The following is a 16,329-nucleotide window of genomic DNA, read 5'->3' on the forward strand; positions in this document are numbered from 1 at the left end:
TAAGTCACCAAAATCTGCTTTGGAGACAGGCCTGGTAGGACCCACGTTGGTGCCGGGCCGAACACTGGTCCTGCGTCCGTAAATAATTTGTGGCATGGTATAATATAAAGTTTATATGTGATAACACATCGTTGTCAAGTCGCATGTGATGCGGATGAACGCTTTAAGTGCAGGTAATGCTTCAGCGGCGAGACGTCAACAGATCGGACCTTCCACCCCAGCTTGCAACGATAACGTTAAATCAAACCGCAATAAACGCCTTTGTCATCTAGGGATGCCAAACAGAAAACCACTATGTACATATTCTTCGACTTCATGTAGCGTTCTAAGTCCTTAAAGGTTGAAACACTAGATATGTCGATGTCTTACCGCGTATGCGACCCATTCATCTCCATGTCCTTTTCATGAATCTAAATTGACGATGCTGGTTTTCCAAGAGACGGTAAACATCGAAGCAAGTTTGTTCCGCAACTTCTAAACATATTTTCTAATAATTGTACTGTTAGTAACAGTAAATAAAATATGTAAGCATCTATTTAAAGATCCTACGTAATTGTATGTTCTTAACATGTTTCAAAATAGATCTGCGCGTACACCAAACCAACTATAGATAATGAATACAATTTATGCTCATGAAATATAATTAAACAAATTATATATACATATATATATATATATACGTAACACTACACAACATTGTATGACTCCCCCCCCCCATCAAAAAATATCCAGGGTTAACGTTTTTGGTACAAAGAATACTAGCAGACATTGACCGTCGATAAACGTCCATTTAAATTAGGACACGTAAATTCACTACGGGACATAATGTAAACATACGAAATATTCACTGAACTATATAGATGTTGCGATTTAAAGGAAAAAACCTTGCTTTCGTGCAAGATATCCGTAGTTCATGGAGTGCAAGCTGTCATACATACACTGATGAGTTTTGAGACTATAAAGCAAGATAGAGATAGAAGAGTATATATATATATATATATATATATATATATATATATATATATATATATATATATATATATGTGTGTGTGTGTGTGTGTGTGTGTGTGTGTAATGCGTTTGCATATCATCGAACTTCTCGACTTCTCGATGAGTAATTGAACACGCAACTTTCCGCAATTAAGCGTCAAAGAGATTGTATTCAAGTCCAATCTTCGTTTCTTATCTTGCTATATTTCCTTAGTTAATTACGAATCGCTTAGTGCGATAAATATTTCAGAAGATAATGTCTGATCAGCTGGGTAGGACTCACAGTAAAACTCCCCACAACGGCAACTGTTGGCAGAAACTATTTTTCAAACTTATACAGTTGTCCAAATTTACTTTTGGACACATATATATGGAGAAAGCACCCAGGTGAAAGGTATAGACGAGATCCAATTCAAATAAGCTTTGCTGAATGAAAGAATACTCCTCTCCTAATATTACATGCGATTGGTTACCGTGTACACATAGAACGGTAGTCATATTTCGCGTGTTTCAACACATTTATTTATTCCGTATCCGAGTCTGAGGTTCCTTGTAAAATGCACTGCCTATGTCCTCACCAGTGTGTCAATCAGTATTATTGTACAAGCTATCCAAACAAATTAATTATGTCAATCAGTAGTATGATACAAGCCATCAAAATAAATGAAATGTTTCGATCTTAAGCACGATTTAATTATTTCTGTAGAAAATGTACAACTGTTGTAGGAAAGGAATTAACTCTACATTGAGGTACACAATCAACAATGATTATATTTAAGCCAGGACATGGGTCAGATACAATTATGCATATAAATATTCTTATTATGTTTTACAGGTAAATGAACATCATTCAAAAACACATACGAAGATGTTAAACACACTCTAGGGTTCTTTTAAATTTTATTTATTACAAAATTCTGATAGTCGATATAAACTGAATGATAATGAATGAAAGTCAATAATCACTCTCTTTAAAATAAGTATTCCTTCACTGATTTGTTATCTTGCTACCACAAAAGTCATATAACAACATTTGTTTATTGGAAGATACAACGTATTTTTGTCTGGCCAACTAGCTGTCGTACTAGTTCCGTTAAATATCATCATATTTGTTTATAGGAAGATACAACGTATTGTTTTCTGGCAAACTTGCTGTCCTACTAGTTCTGCTAACTACCATCACATTTGTTTATTGGAAGATACATCGTATTTATGCTGGGCAACTGGCTGTTCTACTAGTTGCTAGCAGAAAGAATGAGAAAGTTACTGAAAAATTAATTATTTTTCATTACTTATAATGTATGGATGAATATGAAGATTTCGTTCAAGCAATTCTTAGTGTTAATTTATAATTTGACCCAAACACAATTATACAAATAGACTTATTGGGTTTGAAATTTAACATTTTCCTTTTATGCAGGTAACCAATATATATGAATATGTTAGAAGATCTTTTCGATTACTTTTACTCAGTGGAATTCATATCTGTATAGCCCTAGTAGGTTTATATTTATGCATGTTATGTTAAATAGATTTAATTAGAATCAATCTGCTTTTTAGAATTAAGTGTGTAACATTGGGCGTGTGATGATAATCATTTACGGTGTGTTTGAGTTGAAATGAACCATTTTCTTTATTACTAATTATCATTAAAGTACAGGTCATCATTCATGAAGTTGACGAGATAAGTATGCGACTAATACGGCAGCCTTCCATATCACGGCTTGCTTTTATTATAATATGTTTATACCGATTTGCAATAAGAGGTTGTAACGGTTGTGATATTATATTTTTACTAATGATTCCACCGTGACATTAGCAGGTGTCAATCGTTTCGACAAATATATAACAATGTTGGCATGCCATACCGACAGACGTTATTCGTCAATTGCGACTAGAGGGATCATATGTTTGCCGAATGAATGTATGAATGATTATTGTGATTTCATAAAGTATGTGTTTTCTAACAACAAATAATGTCAACAAATATGCCCGAATATGAATAACACATCGATTAATTCATGACTACTAATTTTTATACACGTAAGTTTATAATTATATATAATTTATAATATAACTTTTATATACGGTTTAATGTTGATCACAGTGGATTATAAAGCATACCGTCCTATTCTCAGTATTTGCGTTGTCGTCATGCCATGACAAGTGAGGTAATTTAGCTGAAAATATAGTTTTAAGTGTAATGGCCCTGCAATAAATTGGCAGAAAGCTTTAATATGGAATAGTGGAGAAGTCGCCCCATGGAGAACGTATTCCAATTATGACGAGGCACTCCCCATTTCATACAGGAGAAGTCGCCCCAACTTCGCCTGGAGAAGTAGCCCCAAAAAGCATGAATATTATATTGGAGATTTTGCTACATGGCTGTGATCGCTTTATTTGATTAATTACCTGAGATAATACTTCATGGTGAGTGACCATTATAAGCAATGTTCTTCAAAACAACAGTGAACTGAGGAATACTCTAGCCTAAAAGAGTGTGATGGTGAATGGAAATTGAATGTGTCGTTTCGTGACGTATTTGTGTAATATATGATCCGGTTCATTTAGAATTTATTCACACTGAAATTAAAATACCCCACCTTTCTACTGTATTTCTTAGGCCCTGAATATGTCTGACTATTATTACCGGTCATCTCGAAATCGCTGTTTAATGTTGTAGATGATGTGTTGTATTTTTGCCATTGTGTCTTTATATTAGACTTGTTACTCAGAATGTTACCAAAACACGAGAAGATATATTCGTCGTGTGGTATCCAATATGTAATATTCAGAGCCGCACCCTTTATTATATACAAGATTATTATATGGCTTCAAAATTTACCCATAGGTTTAGACTCCGTCCCTCAAAAGCATACATTTCATTGCAACTGTACATTTAACTATTCATTTTAAATGAAGTTCATTATTTTAATAATAATTTAATATTTGCCTCATATCTAAGTAATATCGAAATAATATAACCGAGCACCCTTTTTACTGGTTAGAATATATTAAGTAATTGGGGATTATCTGAAGGCTTTACTTAATCTGTTCAACCTCTAACTTCACTGATGTGCATTAACATCCCCACCAATCAACTATATCAAATGCTTATTGAGGGGTAGAAAACAGAGAAAGCGAAGAATTGCTCCAGTTACAACATATTACATACACAATAGCATTATCTTCCATTATTCAAAGTGAAAAGGGCTTCAAAGAGGCCCACATGTCCATAAGAATCAATACAATATCTGTCTTTCATTACATGTATCATTAGTATTTGTTTCAACATGCAATGTTCCGTAAGCTTCACTTTCCTCGTGTAACTTATGTCCATACCTTACATATTTCTGCATACGATATTATGCAAACTATTATAAAACAACATTGCATCTTTATCACATTCATTTTTCCAATTATTTTGCACGGACCTAGCTTTAGCCAGATCGTACCGAAGTTTAACCTTTTGTTATAGTATGCCTGAGATTATTAAGTATCATTAAATACCTTTTATGTTTAAATATTGGCGGAACTCCTGAGACTATATTTTATCATTACTTACCTTTATGTTTCAATATTGGCAAAATGCCTGAGATGGTCAGGTATATTTACTTACTTAATGCCACGACAACTGTTCATCATGAACGTAGGCACTTACCATCTGAAATAAACGAGAGCTTTCAATTAGTGTTGTTTCATGAACGCAGGGACCTGCCATCTGAAATGAAGGAAGACATAAATTAGTGTTGCATCATTATTCAGACACTCTTTTTTAGAGTGGGTATGTTATATTATGATTGCCATTGATATTCCGTAAAGTATAAGTTTATTCGCTTCCGATAGTATGATTATATTGACTGGGAAGTACACAAAACTTGTTACATTTACCATGACATAAGACATACATCCAATAATGTATGTGCCTGGGAATAATTCATATAATGCCAACTCCATGAAGTCCAAACATAATAACAATCACCACATTACGTGTATTATACGCATGTTAACCACATCAATTCGCGTAAACACATGGGAATACACATATTCAGACGATGCCTAAAATAGCACTGACCAACACATATATTACATAGTCTGAAAATACAACTCAATTGGAAATCATTACAGATGCTTTAATTCACGTTGATAGGACATATCCCCGGATCGAAAGATAATATTTGGGTTAAATGCAACACATGTGTAGCACTGGACATAACTAATTAAAACCTAAGTCAGAATAATTGTTTGTGGGTCTGAGTAGGTAAGAATTATGCTACAATTCTGGAAGGAAAAATAAAGCAACCGCAAATTCATTAAATAGCATTTTAAGAAAGAGACTGTAAACATGCGTATTGAAATGCATATTGAGGCCTTCGATTCGTCCGAAACCTATCTGCTAAATAATACACATGTACATCGTGTCAAACTCTAACTCTGAAATGTCATTTTCAAGGACAAAACTGAGATTAAGCTTTGTGTTATTAAAAGTATTTTATGGAAGGGAGATATTCTCCCATTCGATATACAAAAAATTTGACAACTGTAAACCTTAAGTCACATTTACAAGGAAACCTAGAAAATAGTACCAGCCTATTTCTATGAAAGTGGGAGATTATCAAAACTTTAAAATCAAGATAATGTCTAGGTTGTTGCTCATTAAACGATGATTTGTCAATATTTACTTGTTTAATTGCCCGCCCTATGATGGGATTCATGAAAACAAAATTGAAACATAAAATAAAAAATAAAAAATATATTTTAAACAAACGTGGGATGCCGTGAGTTACAAAATCGCGACCTATTGCTGGAAGACAGAAGTCATAAAATAGTTTGATCGTAACAATAAAAAAGAAATATAAATATATATAAAATTGGGATGCTCGAGTCCTGAAGAAGGTTTCAAAATAACGATAAAAATGTAAAATACAATATAATCCAAATTCGGATGCCACGAGGTACGGACTCGCGACATCGTGTTTTGCAAGCAGGATACGTATTCGAAATAATTTAAGCATAAAAACATAAAATAATTAACAAATTAAAGATTGGAATGAGTGAGTAGAAAAAATGATCAACATACAATACAAATGCAACAAGAAATTAAATATTTGGCAGTGATGAAAGAAATTTTCAACATCATAGCAAAATCAAATTGCAATTGGCTAGTTTAAACGAAGCTTTGAACTTATACATACAATAAGTAAGAAACATAAAAATGATTAGTATGCAGCGAGTTTCAAATTCACAAGAATGACGCAGTAAGAAAGATACATGTAAGTATTTCATGTGGTCCAGATATGCATAATAACAACTAACATAATTTCCTAATCCTCTTGTGTAGTTGGCAGTTCTGATTCTGGAATTTGATATTTAGGTACTAACATCCATCATCCTAGTCCAAGTACAAAGTCGCATACCAACCATCTCTGATCGTTCCCCGCCCTAGGCAAGCACAAACATTTGCGTACAATATTTGACATTTAGTTTAGATGGTAGCACAATATAATGTGTCAACTACAGTAAATGCGTACGAAATAAATATCAATTCATATTGTCAGTTTAACGATGTAATGTGATGTGATGTGATTTGGAATTTTAACGTTGCTTTAAAAAAATTTCAGTCATATCGCTACGATGTCTGCAATGTGACAGTTTATAGTGATGTCTAGCAGTGGGGCATCATGCCACAGACATGTACCATGATGTCCCACCCAATCACTGTCACGGAATGGTGTAAATGTTATTCATTAAATACATGTACTCGGGTTTTCGTTTTTTCGCTGTACAACGATACCCGAGGGTGATTTTGTATATGATCTATTGTATTTCGAAATCGTGAGTACGATTTGTCCTATGCCACACGTGCAAGTTGTTTTCGATACGGCAAAACGAAAAGTCTAAACGTATAAATACTTTACTGCATGTAAAGGGTCTTTATAATAATAATGGTTTTGTCAGCAAGCGGCCTGCTTAAAGGATTCGCACAACTCCAGCTGTAGGGGTAGGTAATTTTTTGGTCTTAAGTGATAACTAGTGTATTACCATATTTACCTTTGCATGTTTGTTATATAGTTTTCTTTATACAGCATAATGCGTGCATTTTTTTTATTCTTTTTGCAAGGTAGTACAGGATTTATATTGGTAATGTAAAGCTACATTTTTTTTAAAGAATTGTTTACTATAGTCTTATCGAGCAGGGTTAGGTTTACTAGTGAACCTGCCATTTTGTAATTGCCATACTAATATAATCTTTATAACTTACCATGTATGACGTCCTTACGTTATTATGTCTGTATCAAGTTTAGTACACTGTAGCGGGTATATTTTCAGCTGTCTGAGGGTAGAAATATCCGGGGTGCCCGGTGTTGTCTGAGGGTAGGAATATCCGGGGTGTCCGGTGTTGTCTGAGGGTAGGAATATCCGGGGTGTCCGGTGTTGTCTGAGGGTAGGAATATCCGGGGTGTCCGGTGTTGTCTGAAGGTAAGAATGTCCGGTGTTGTCTGAGGGTAGGAATATCCGGTGTGTCCGGTGTTGTCTGAGTGTAGAAAAGTCAGTTTGTCCGGAGCGTTTAAGGTGCCGGAGTGTCTAATGTTTAGTGTCCTAAGTGTCTAATGTCAAGAGCGACTAAGGTGACCCAGCTGTAGAGCCGTCAAAGGACCAGGGTGTCCAGAGGGTCTAATGTTCCGAGTGATCATGGTATTCCGAGGGTCCGGAGTCTGTAGCAGCTGTGAAATTGATTCGTAGGAGCTGTGGAGCGGATATGGTGCACGGGTAGAGGAGTGTATCTCCATACATGTACTTTATTAGCTGTAGGCTAATTTTGGGTTAGTAAGACCCAGTGTATCATTCAGGACTGGAAAGATAGATGGTATATCCGTTCTTGTGTTTAGCAACATAATTTCGCTACCTGAGCGAATACATTTTTACTATGAGTAAAACGCTTACATCGTTTACTATTTGAGTGAACTATATTCATCTTTCCATTATTGAATCATTTGTGAATCATTTATCCTGTGGGTTTTTTTTGTTACTGAACTAATTTCTTTGTATTTTTTCCATCTTTGAATCTGTGCTTTTTATGTTAAATAAATCCAATATTTGGATTATAAATACGCACACATCTTCATAATCTACTGCTCATATAAATCACCACATTAAACCATATATAACTGTGTCGTCAAAACGTGTTCTGTTGTCAATCCGAAATATCCCACCCGGTTATCTTGTTACAGTCACATTATCCTGGCACCAGGCCGACCAGTCCTAACACTAATCTCTTAATGCTGAGCGCCAAGCGAGGCAGCTGTTAGTACAATTTTTGTAAGTCTTTGGTATGACTCGGCCGGGGATCGAACCCACGACCTCCCTCATCCGAGGCGGACGCTCTAACCACTAGGCCACCGGAGCGGTCGTACGTTTTAATAAGTCATAGGAAGTGGATTTTGTATTTACATTGTCAAATGATAGGCCAGTGTGCCTGATGTGTCAGAATTGTATCTCTGTTTTTGAGAAGGAAAAATCAACAAAGGCACTACACGTCCATGCACAAAGATTTCGACACATATTATCCAATTGATACGAAGGTCAGAGAAAACAATGTTGTTTCCTTAGAAAATAATCTTAATGGCCAGCAGAGTGTTTTTCGTCGACTGATGAGCTCAAGTGACTGTGCTACTGAGGCATCTATAGAGATAAGCTGGGTTTTGGCTAAAAAGCAGAGGCCATATTCAGATGGTGAAACTGTTAAACTATGTTTCAAAAAAAGTGCGGATTCTATATTTGGTGAGTTTAAGAACAAAGATGAGATAAAGAAACAGATATCCAATATTCTGCTTTGGGTTAGATATGACATTGAACCTAAATGTAAAAAATTGCTAGCACTGGTTCCATTGCAAAATACAACAAGAGGTGAGGATATATACAAAGCACTGAAGAAGTGTTTATTAAGAAATGGCATTGATCTGAAAAAGTTCGTATAAGCTACCACGGATGGTGCCGGATCAATGGTGGGACAGAGTAGGCCTGATCGGATGGCGGATGACGACTTTCCAGGTTTCTAAGCTTATCGCTTTATAATTCACCAGCAAGCCCTTTGTTTAAAACTAAAAGATGATGCGCTCCAATATGTAATGGATATTGTTGTTACAATTGTAAACTTATATGAACCGATCTTTTAAATAATCGGCAGTTTAAAATATTGGTAGAGGAGTACGAAAGCAATTATGGTGATTTTGTTCTTCATGCTGATGTTCGTTCCCCGAACAACGGGAAGGTATTACCAATGTTCTGGGATCTGATTGAAGAAATCAAAATCATCTTCATGGTGAAATTCAAGAAATAATTGTTAAATTATCTGGACACGCCAGTGTATGTCATTGTTATGCTGGCGTTTCTTACTGACATCACAGACCACCTGAATAAATTAATTTTTAAATTGCAAGGGCAACATTAAATACTGCCAACTCTGATGGACGTTATTGATTTTGAAACAAAGCTGGGTTTATTCATCATCAAATGAATCAATATAATTTTCTACACTTTCCTACACTTTCCAAGACAGCAAGAGAATGTCCAGATCTAGTCAAAAGTGAGCAGTTCTACATATCATTAGAAAAGATAAAATTGGATTTCTCTGCTCGTCAAAGACTTTTGCAGTCTGACTCCTCTGCTACTTTTTATTGAAAATCCATTCACATGTGATATTTCTATCTTAGCCACAAACATTCAGTTATGGGGAGGAGATGAAGGTGCAGCTTGAACGACTTTAAATGCAAAATAATATGGCTCTTCGTGACAAACAGAACGATACGCCGTCAACTGAGTTCTGGATGATGTTTCTTCTCATGAATTTCGATACAAAGGAAATGTAAAAATAATGACAGAATTTGGTGGTACCTCCGTCTGTGAAGCTGGATTTTATGAAATGACCAATATCAAGTCAACAAATGAAGACTCTTTTACTGACTAACATTTAGAAAATGTAATGAGGGCAGTAGTTACTGAATATCAACCGCAAAGAATAAAAATGACAAAGTACAATTAAAAGCCAAATGTCTCACGAAATAAGTGCTTGAACTTTTGTTGATATACGCTTGTGCGCTAAACTATTCCAAACCATACCAACATTATTACTTAATATATTTTAATAAAGATAAACATTCGTGAATACTTGTCAAAGTAGTTGTTTTTAAGTTTTCATCTGTGGCTCTCTGCTAAAAGATTTGCAGTGGCCCATGGTGTCAAATACGTTGGGCAACACTGATATAGAGTCAGTTAATGATTACGAGCTAATGAGACAGAACTGCAAGTCGTTTATACAGCAAGTTAAAGAAGCATATACTTTAAGGGATTAGGTCAATGAATGAGTTGTCAGTGATCCATCTAAGGCAGTTTTATATTGCAAGAAGAAAGGGAATGAAAATAAAAATAATCTGAGTGTTGTTAATGTGGTAAATTCATTAAGTAATATCAGTAAGTAGAGGCCTTGGCTTTTGACAGGGAAAAAGCAAATATAAACAAAATATTCTTTAAAAAGGAGGCGTAATAAGAAAGTTACCTTGCAACAATATGAAAACTATACATCCACAAATTTATAATAGCTTTGGATATAATATATATTAAAGATAGATTTACTACAAAAATTGTTTCAACGGGGTAATTGTTTTATAATATGAAGTGAAAATATTAAATGTTTAAACCAAAATGATACAACTTATATTGTAACAAGAGGCAATTCACACGTAGGAACGGCAGTTGAGTTTACTTCCTGTGCTGAATGCATCTGGAATGCGATTGACTACATTGCTTACACATAAAGTGTTTGTATGCCTGAATTGCTTTTGCAACATTTATTGTTCAATGAGCTACCTAATAAAGCTTTTTATAGAAGATATACGCTACAAAAGAAACGGTCAGTACATGCCTGGAAGGCTAGGCCCCATTGTCCATAATTGATGACGCATATTCAAAACGTTATAATTCAGAGAGGACACAATCTCTATATGATATTTTCGCAAAATTATCAAATATATCCTTTGACCTATTGATGTCTGTGGTAAGCAAATTCCTATTACTGACATTGAATTACACATACTGATTAAGCCACAAGCAATATAATTTGCTTTGCAGTTCATGGTAACTTTATTTGTCGATATTCACCAGGTTTAAAACAGACATAATTTTTCATACCAAAATAAGCTAAGAGAAAAGCATCATTTTAATATGGACAAATGAAGATCTAAAATAAAGCTAAATGAACAAGACAATTTGATTGTTTTCATAGGTTACAAATATGCATATTACTCCTTATATGTATCCAATCATCAAATACAATATAGTAAATGACTTTCCTACAGCATGCCATGTATCCAATGACCTGTCCTAGCGCCCCTATCAAAACAAACAAAACACGGTAATGTTTGTTTCCGAGATTACGGTTTAACGCAGAGAGATAGGAATATGTTCACAATGTGAAGGCTACTGCTACTCTGATATACCTTGTGGGGTGTAGCCATGTACACATTACAATCTATGTTCCAACCCACTCACTGACATGACTTTCTTGAACTTCCTTTGAAAGCTCTGTCTGGGAGGGGTGGGCAAATATAATGAGATAGGAAATAAAAGGATTCAAAAATAAACATCCTCAAAAACATGGAACGGAGTGGTGGTGGGAATTAAATAAAAAAACATAAGTAGTTTAAAATATAATGCGTGATTTATAACTTTTGTTTGCATTTAGTGCCACACTGGACAATCGATATTCACCTCAAGATGAATAAATCAGTAGCAGTGAAATACATGACAAATGATGGGATATAAATAGTTCATATAGACATTTAGAACAACCATTTTGAAACCTGAATTGTTATTTCTGGCTTTCTTACATGGCGAACAGCTTAATTACTTTATGAGAAACATAGATGACGTGTTGTTTGTAAACGAGGTCGTGGATACTGAACGTCGTGATCGTTATTATACCATGTCATACATACTCCATTTTGTGTCAACTTTACCTCCGGATACTTCACACATCTGATAAAATATGTGCTTCGTAGCTCGAGCTTAGGCTACTCTCTCCTGACTTCCAAATTTGTTTACTGTTATTATGTGTTGAATCCTGCATTATTTCCAAAAGAAAAACATACTACTCTTGCCGAAAGACAACATAATTGATGCGATTGCGAGCCTATATCCCGTCGGGCACTCTCTCCGTAGTCGAGGCATATATAGCAAACTTGCATAATCTCACACTAACGTTAAAGCATCCGTAAATGTTTTTATACAGTATTAATAGTTCATGTATATGATTGCACTTCCGAGATACAGTTACGCCTATCAGTTTAATCATGTCTAAACATATACGGTGTCATTGTCCCTCATAGAGTTTTTGTCTATGAAGTGCGCGGCATTCAAACCTATCGCTAAACTCCCACATAGTACCGTGAATATCACATTGGTGCCCGACCCTTTTTGGATACTTATGTAGATTACTGAATCTTCTTTTCAAGAAATTAACTTTTTCCTTTCAGCTACATTTACATCAAAACAAATAGGGCACGGTAATGTTGGTTTCCGATTACGGTTTAACGCAGAGAGATAGTAATATGTTCACAATGTGAAGGTTACTGCTATTCTGATATACCTTTTGGGGTGTAGCCATGTACACATGACAATCTATGTTCCACCCCACTCGCTGACATGACTTTCTTGAACTTCCATTAAAATATCTAGCTGTAAGTGGTGGGCAAATATAATGAGACAGGAAATAAAATGATTCATAAATAAACATCCTCAAAAACATGGAACGGTGTTGTGGTGGGAATTACATAAAAACACATAAGTAGTTTAGAACATAATGCGTGATTTATAACTTTGTTTGCATTTATTTCTACACTGTACAAGCGATATTCAGCACACGGTGAATAAGTCAGTAGCAGTGAAATGCACGACAAAGGATGGTTTATAAATAGTTCATATAGACATTTAGAACATCCATTTTGAAACATGAATTGTTATTTCTGGCTTTCTTACTTAGCGGAGAGCTTATCGGTCAAGCCTGGTTTACATACTGTATGAGAAACATAGATGGCATGTGTTTGTAAACAAGGTCTCGGATACTGAGCGTCTAGATCTTTAATATACCATGTCATACATAATCATTTTTGTGTCAGATTTACCTTTGGATACTTTACAGATCCGATGGAATATGTGCTTCGTAGCTCGAACTTGGACTACTCAAACATGGCTTCCAAATTTGTTTGATATTATTATATGTTGAATCCTGCATTATTTCCAAAAGGAAAGACATATTATTCTTCTCGCAAGATAACATAATCGATGAGACTGTGAACCTATATCCTGTCAGGCACTCTTTCTGTAGTCGAGGCATATAAAGCAAACTGTTATAATCTCGCACTATCGTTAAAGCATCCGGAAATGTTGTTCTGCATTATTAATAGTTTATGAATAGGATTGCGCTTCCTAGATACAGTTACGCCTATCAGTTTAATCTTGTTTAAACATATACGTTGCCATTGTCCCTCATAGACTTCTTGTCTGTGAAGTACTCGGCGTTTAAACCTATCGCTAAACTCCCACGGAGTACCGTGAATATCACATTGGCGCCGGACCCTTTTTGGATAATTAGTTATGTTGATTAAGTTATGTTGATTACTTTATCTTCTTTTCAATAAGTTAACTTTTTTCTTTCAGGTACATTTACTATAACTTTTGTCCTTTAGAGCGTAAACATGGTTAGCTTGTTCTCACCTCATATGTACGGGAACCACACAGTCTGCCCCAAAACTGGTATAAAGCTAATCATTTTATACAGAAGCTATGTTTTCTCTTTCAGATGCATGACATTGGCATATAAAGTAAGATACGGGATCTATCTATATATTTACCGAACTATACTTATAGATACATGATCCTACCTACCTACGGAACTATCTATCTATATCTCTCTCTCTATCTATCTATTTATCTGTCTGTCTGTCTGTCTGTCTATTTGACTGCATCTCTAGTCGTCATACAAGTCAATTGTATTCGTAGTATTTAACATTCTTTATTTCAGTAATTTAGTAAATGGTCCGTAGTGCAGTTATGCATAAATCATGGGTCAAATTTGCAATGCAATACATATCTTGCAATATAAATGTCAGAAATATAATGACTTATATACATACAAATGTGGCATATAACCTGCATCCATGAATGAGAAGAGAAATAATTTTGTAAATGCATAGATCTGACAGCTTTGTTTATGACTAAAGGTCTTAATACACATTATGGGCTGTATCATGACAATTTAATTTGAGGAACGCACCTTGCAGATGAGAGGCTGCTGATTAAACAACTCAAGCTGTCATGGTCGGGAAAGGAAACAGCAAACGTTATATTACAAGTCTGGTGAGTAAATCATCCAATGTCTTTTCCCTTTCGAAATTGTATCTCCCATTGTTCACCTATTTATTTTTGTACATGATCGATATTGGAATTATCTGAGAAAACGAGTTAAACGGAATATACACCTGTAATTATAGGTCGATAAGTAAAACATTTTAATTACTTAAGCTGGTAATAATAAATTGCTATGCTTGTCTAGTCACATATTAAATATTTGCTCACAAAAACGGATATATCGGCTAATTAAAATTAATTAGGAACTTTAAGGCTATCTAAAACTTTTTTATTCAGTAAGATTGATACCTTATTATATTATTTTTCTAAATAATGATAATGTTTATGTAATAGTTTACCTGGAAATTGGAAAGAAGTATTTACTTTTATTTTGCTGAATAATTACAAAAGTTAACATTTTCTTGTCTTCTACTTCATTTTTATTTACCTTGAAAGTACTTGAAATTACTAACAACTGCTCATTTTGCTGGACAAATGTGCTTATTTAATCGTATTTACTTCGAGTAATGCTTGTTTAAGTAACTGCTGGTTAGCCTAAACTTTTGAGTTTGACTGGTAGCCAATAGAATGGGATGAGTTCATAATAGTACCGTCTCCATTACATACAAAGGGAATCTAAATGACGTAACCTTTTACAGAGAAATCACATTTGCGAAGGTAATATATATACTATATCGACATATTAATCTACGAGAATGTTATGCAATGGTGAAAAAAAAAATGAAATGAACAGCCATAAATACCGCATTAGCTTCGTTTCCGAACGTGTAAATCAACCATAATTGTTTTGTATAAGACTCGTTGTACGTTTCTATGTTACCAGTATTGCTGGCATCTAAACCTGCCAGTTTGCTTTTCAACACATACATTATATATATATAATAGGAGTGAATACAATATAATTAGACAACAGTTAAAAACGTGAGCTCAGTGTCCTCAAATTTATCTAGACATAAACACCTGTATCAGTACAAAAACAACATGAATTTATGAAAAATCGCAAAGTTAACATCAGGCCGACATTCGGATAAAAGTGACCTACAAGCTTTTAATACGATATATTATCTGAGAAAGAATCAAGACAAAACACGACAGTAATGGATGCAGCATCTTATACACAGACCGCTCCGGTGGCTAGGTGGTTAGAGCGACCGTCCCGGACAAGGGAGTAAGCGGGTTCGGACTCCGGGCGAGTAATACAAAAAACTTATAAAAATGGTAATGGCATCTACCTCGCTTCGCGCTCAGCATTAAAATCCTTTAGTGTCAGAGCTTGTCGGCCTGGTGTCAGAATAATGTGATCGGGTGGGAATATGTCTGCCGCATGGTGTATGCTACCATAAATTGTCACATTGCAGACTTCGTATCGTTATGATTGAAAAATTGTTAAAGCTACTTCGAAAATCCTAAACACACAAACATACACACACACACACACAGACACACACAAACACACACGTTTCTACAAGTACATGAACAATATACATAAAATAAGACAGTAATTGATAAATCCTTTAAAACACATACATGAACCTTCTAGAGGATCAATGACAGTAGAGGATAAAACCTTTTTAACAAATACATGAACATTCTATAGGAACCGTGATAGTAATGGATAAAGCCTTTTCAACACATACATGAACATTCTAGTGTAACCATGGTAGTAATGGATAAAGCCTTTTTAACACATACTTCAACATTCTTGAGGAACTATGACAGTAATAGATAAAGCCTTTTCAACACATACATTAACATTCTACAGGAACCATGACACTAATGGATAAAGCCTTTTCAACACATACATGCACATTCTATAGGAGTCATGGCAGCAATAGATAAAGCATTTTCAACACATCATTCTAGAAGAACCATGACATTAACAGATAAAGCCTTTTCAACACATATATGAACATT

This window comes from Sinohyriopsis cumingii, chromosome 14 (genome assembly GCF_028554795.1).
Source record: "Sinohyriopsis cumingii isolate HCF-2022 chromosome 14, ASM2855479v2, whole genome shotgun sequence".
NCBI lineage: Eukaryota > Metazoa > Mollusca > Bivalvia > Unionida > Unionidae > Sinohyriopsis > Sinohyriopsis cumingii.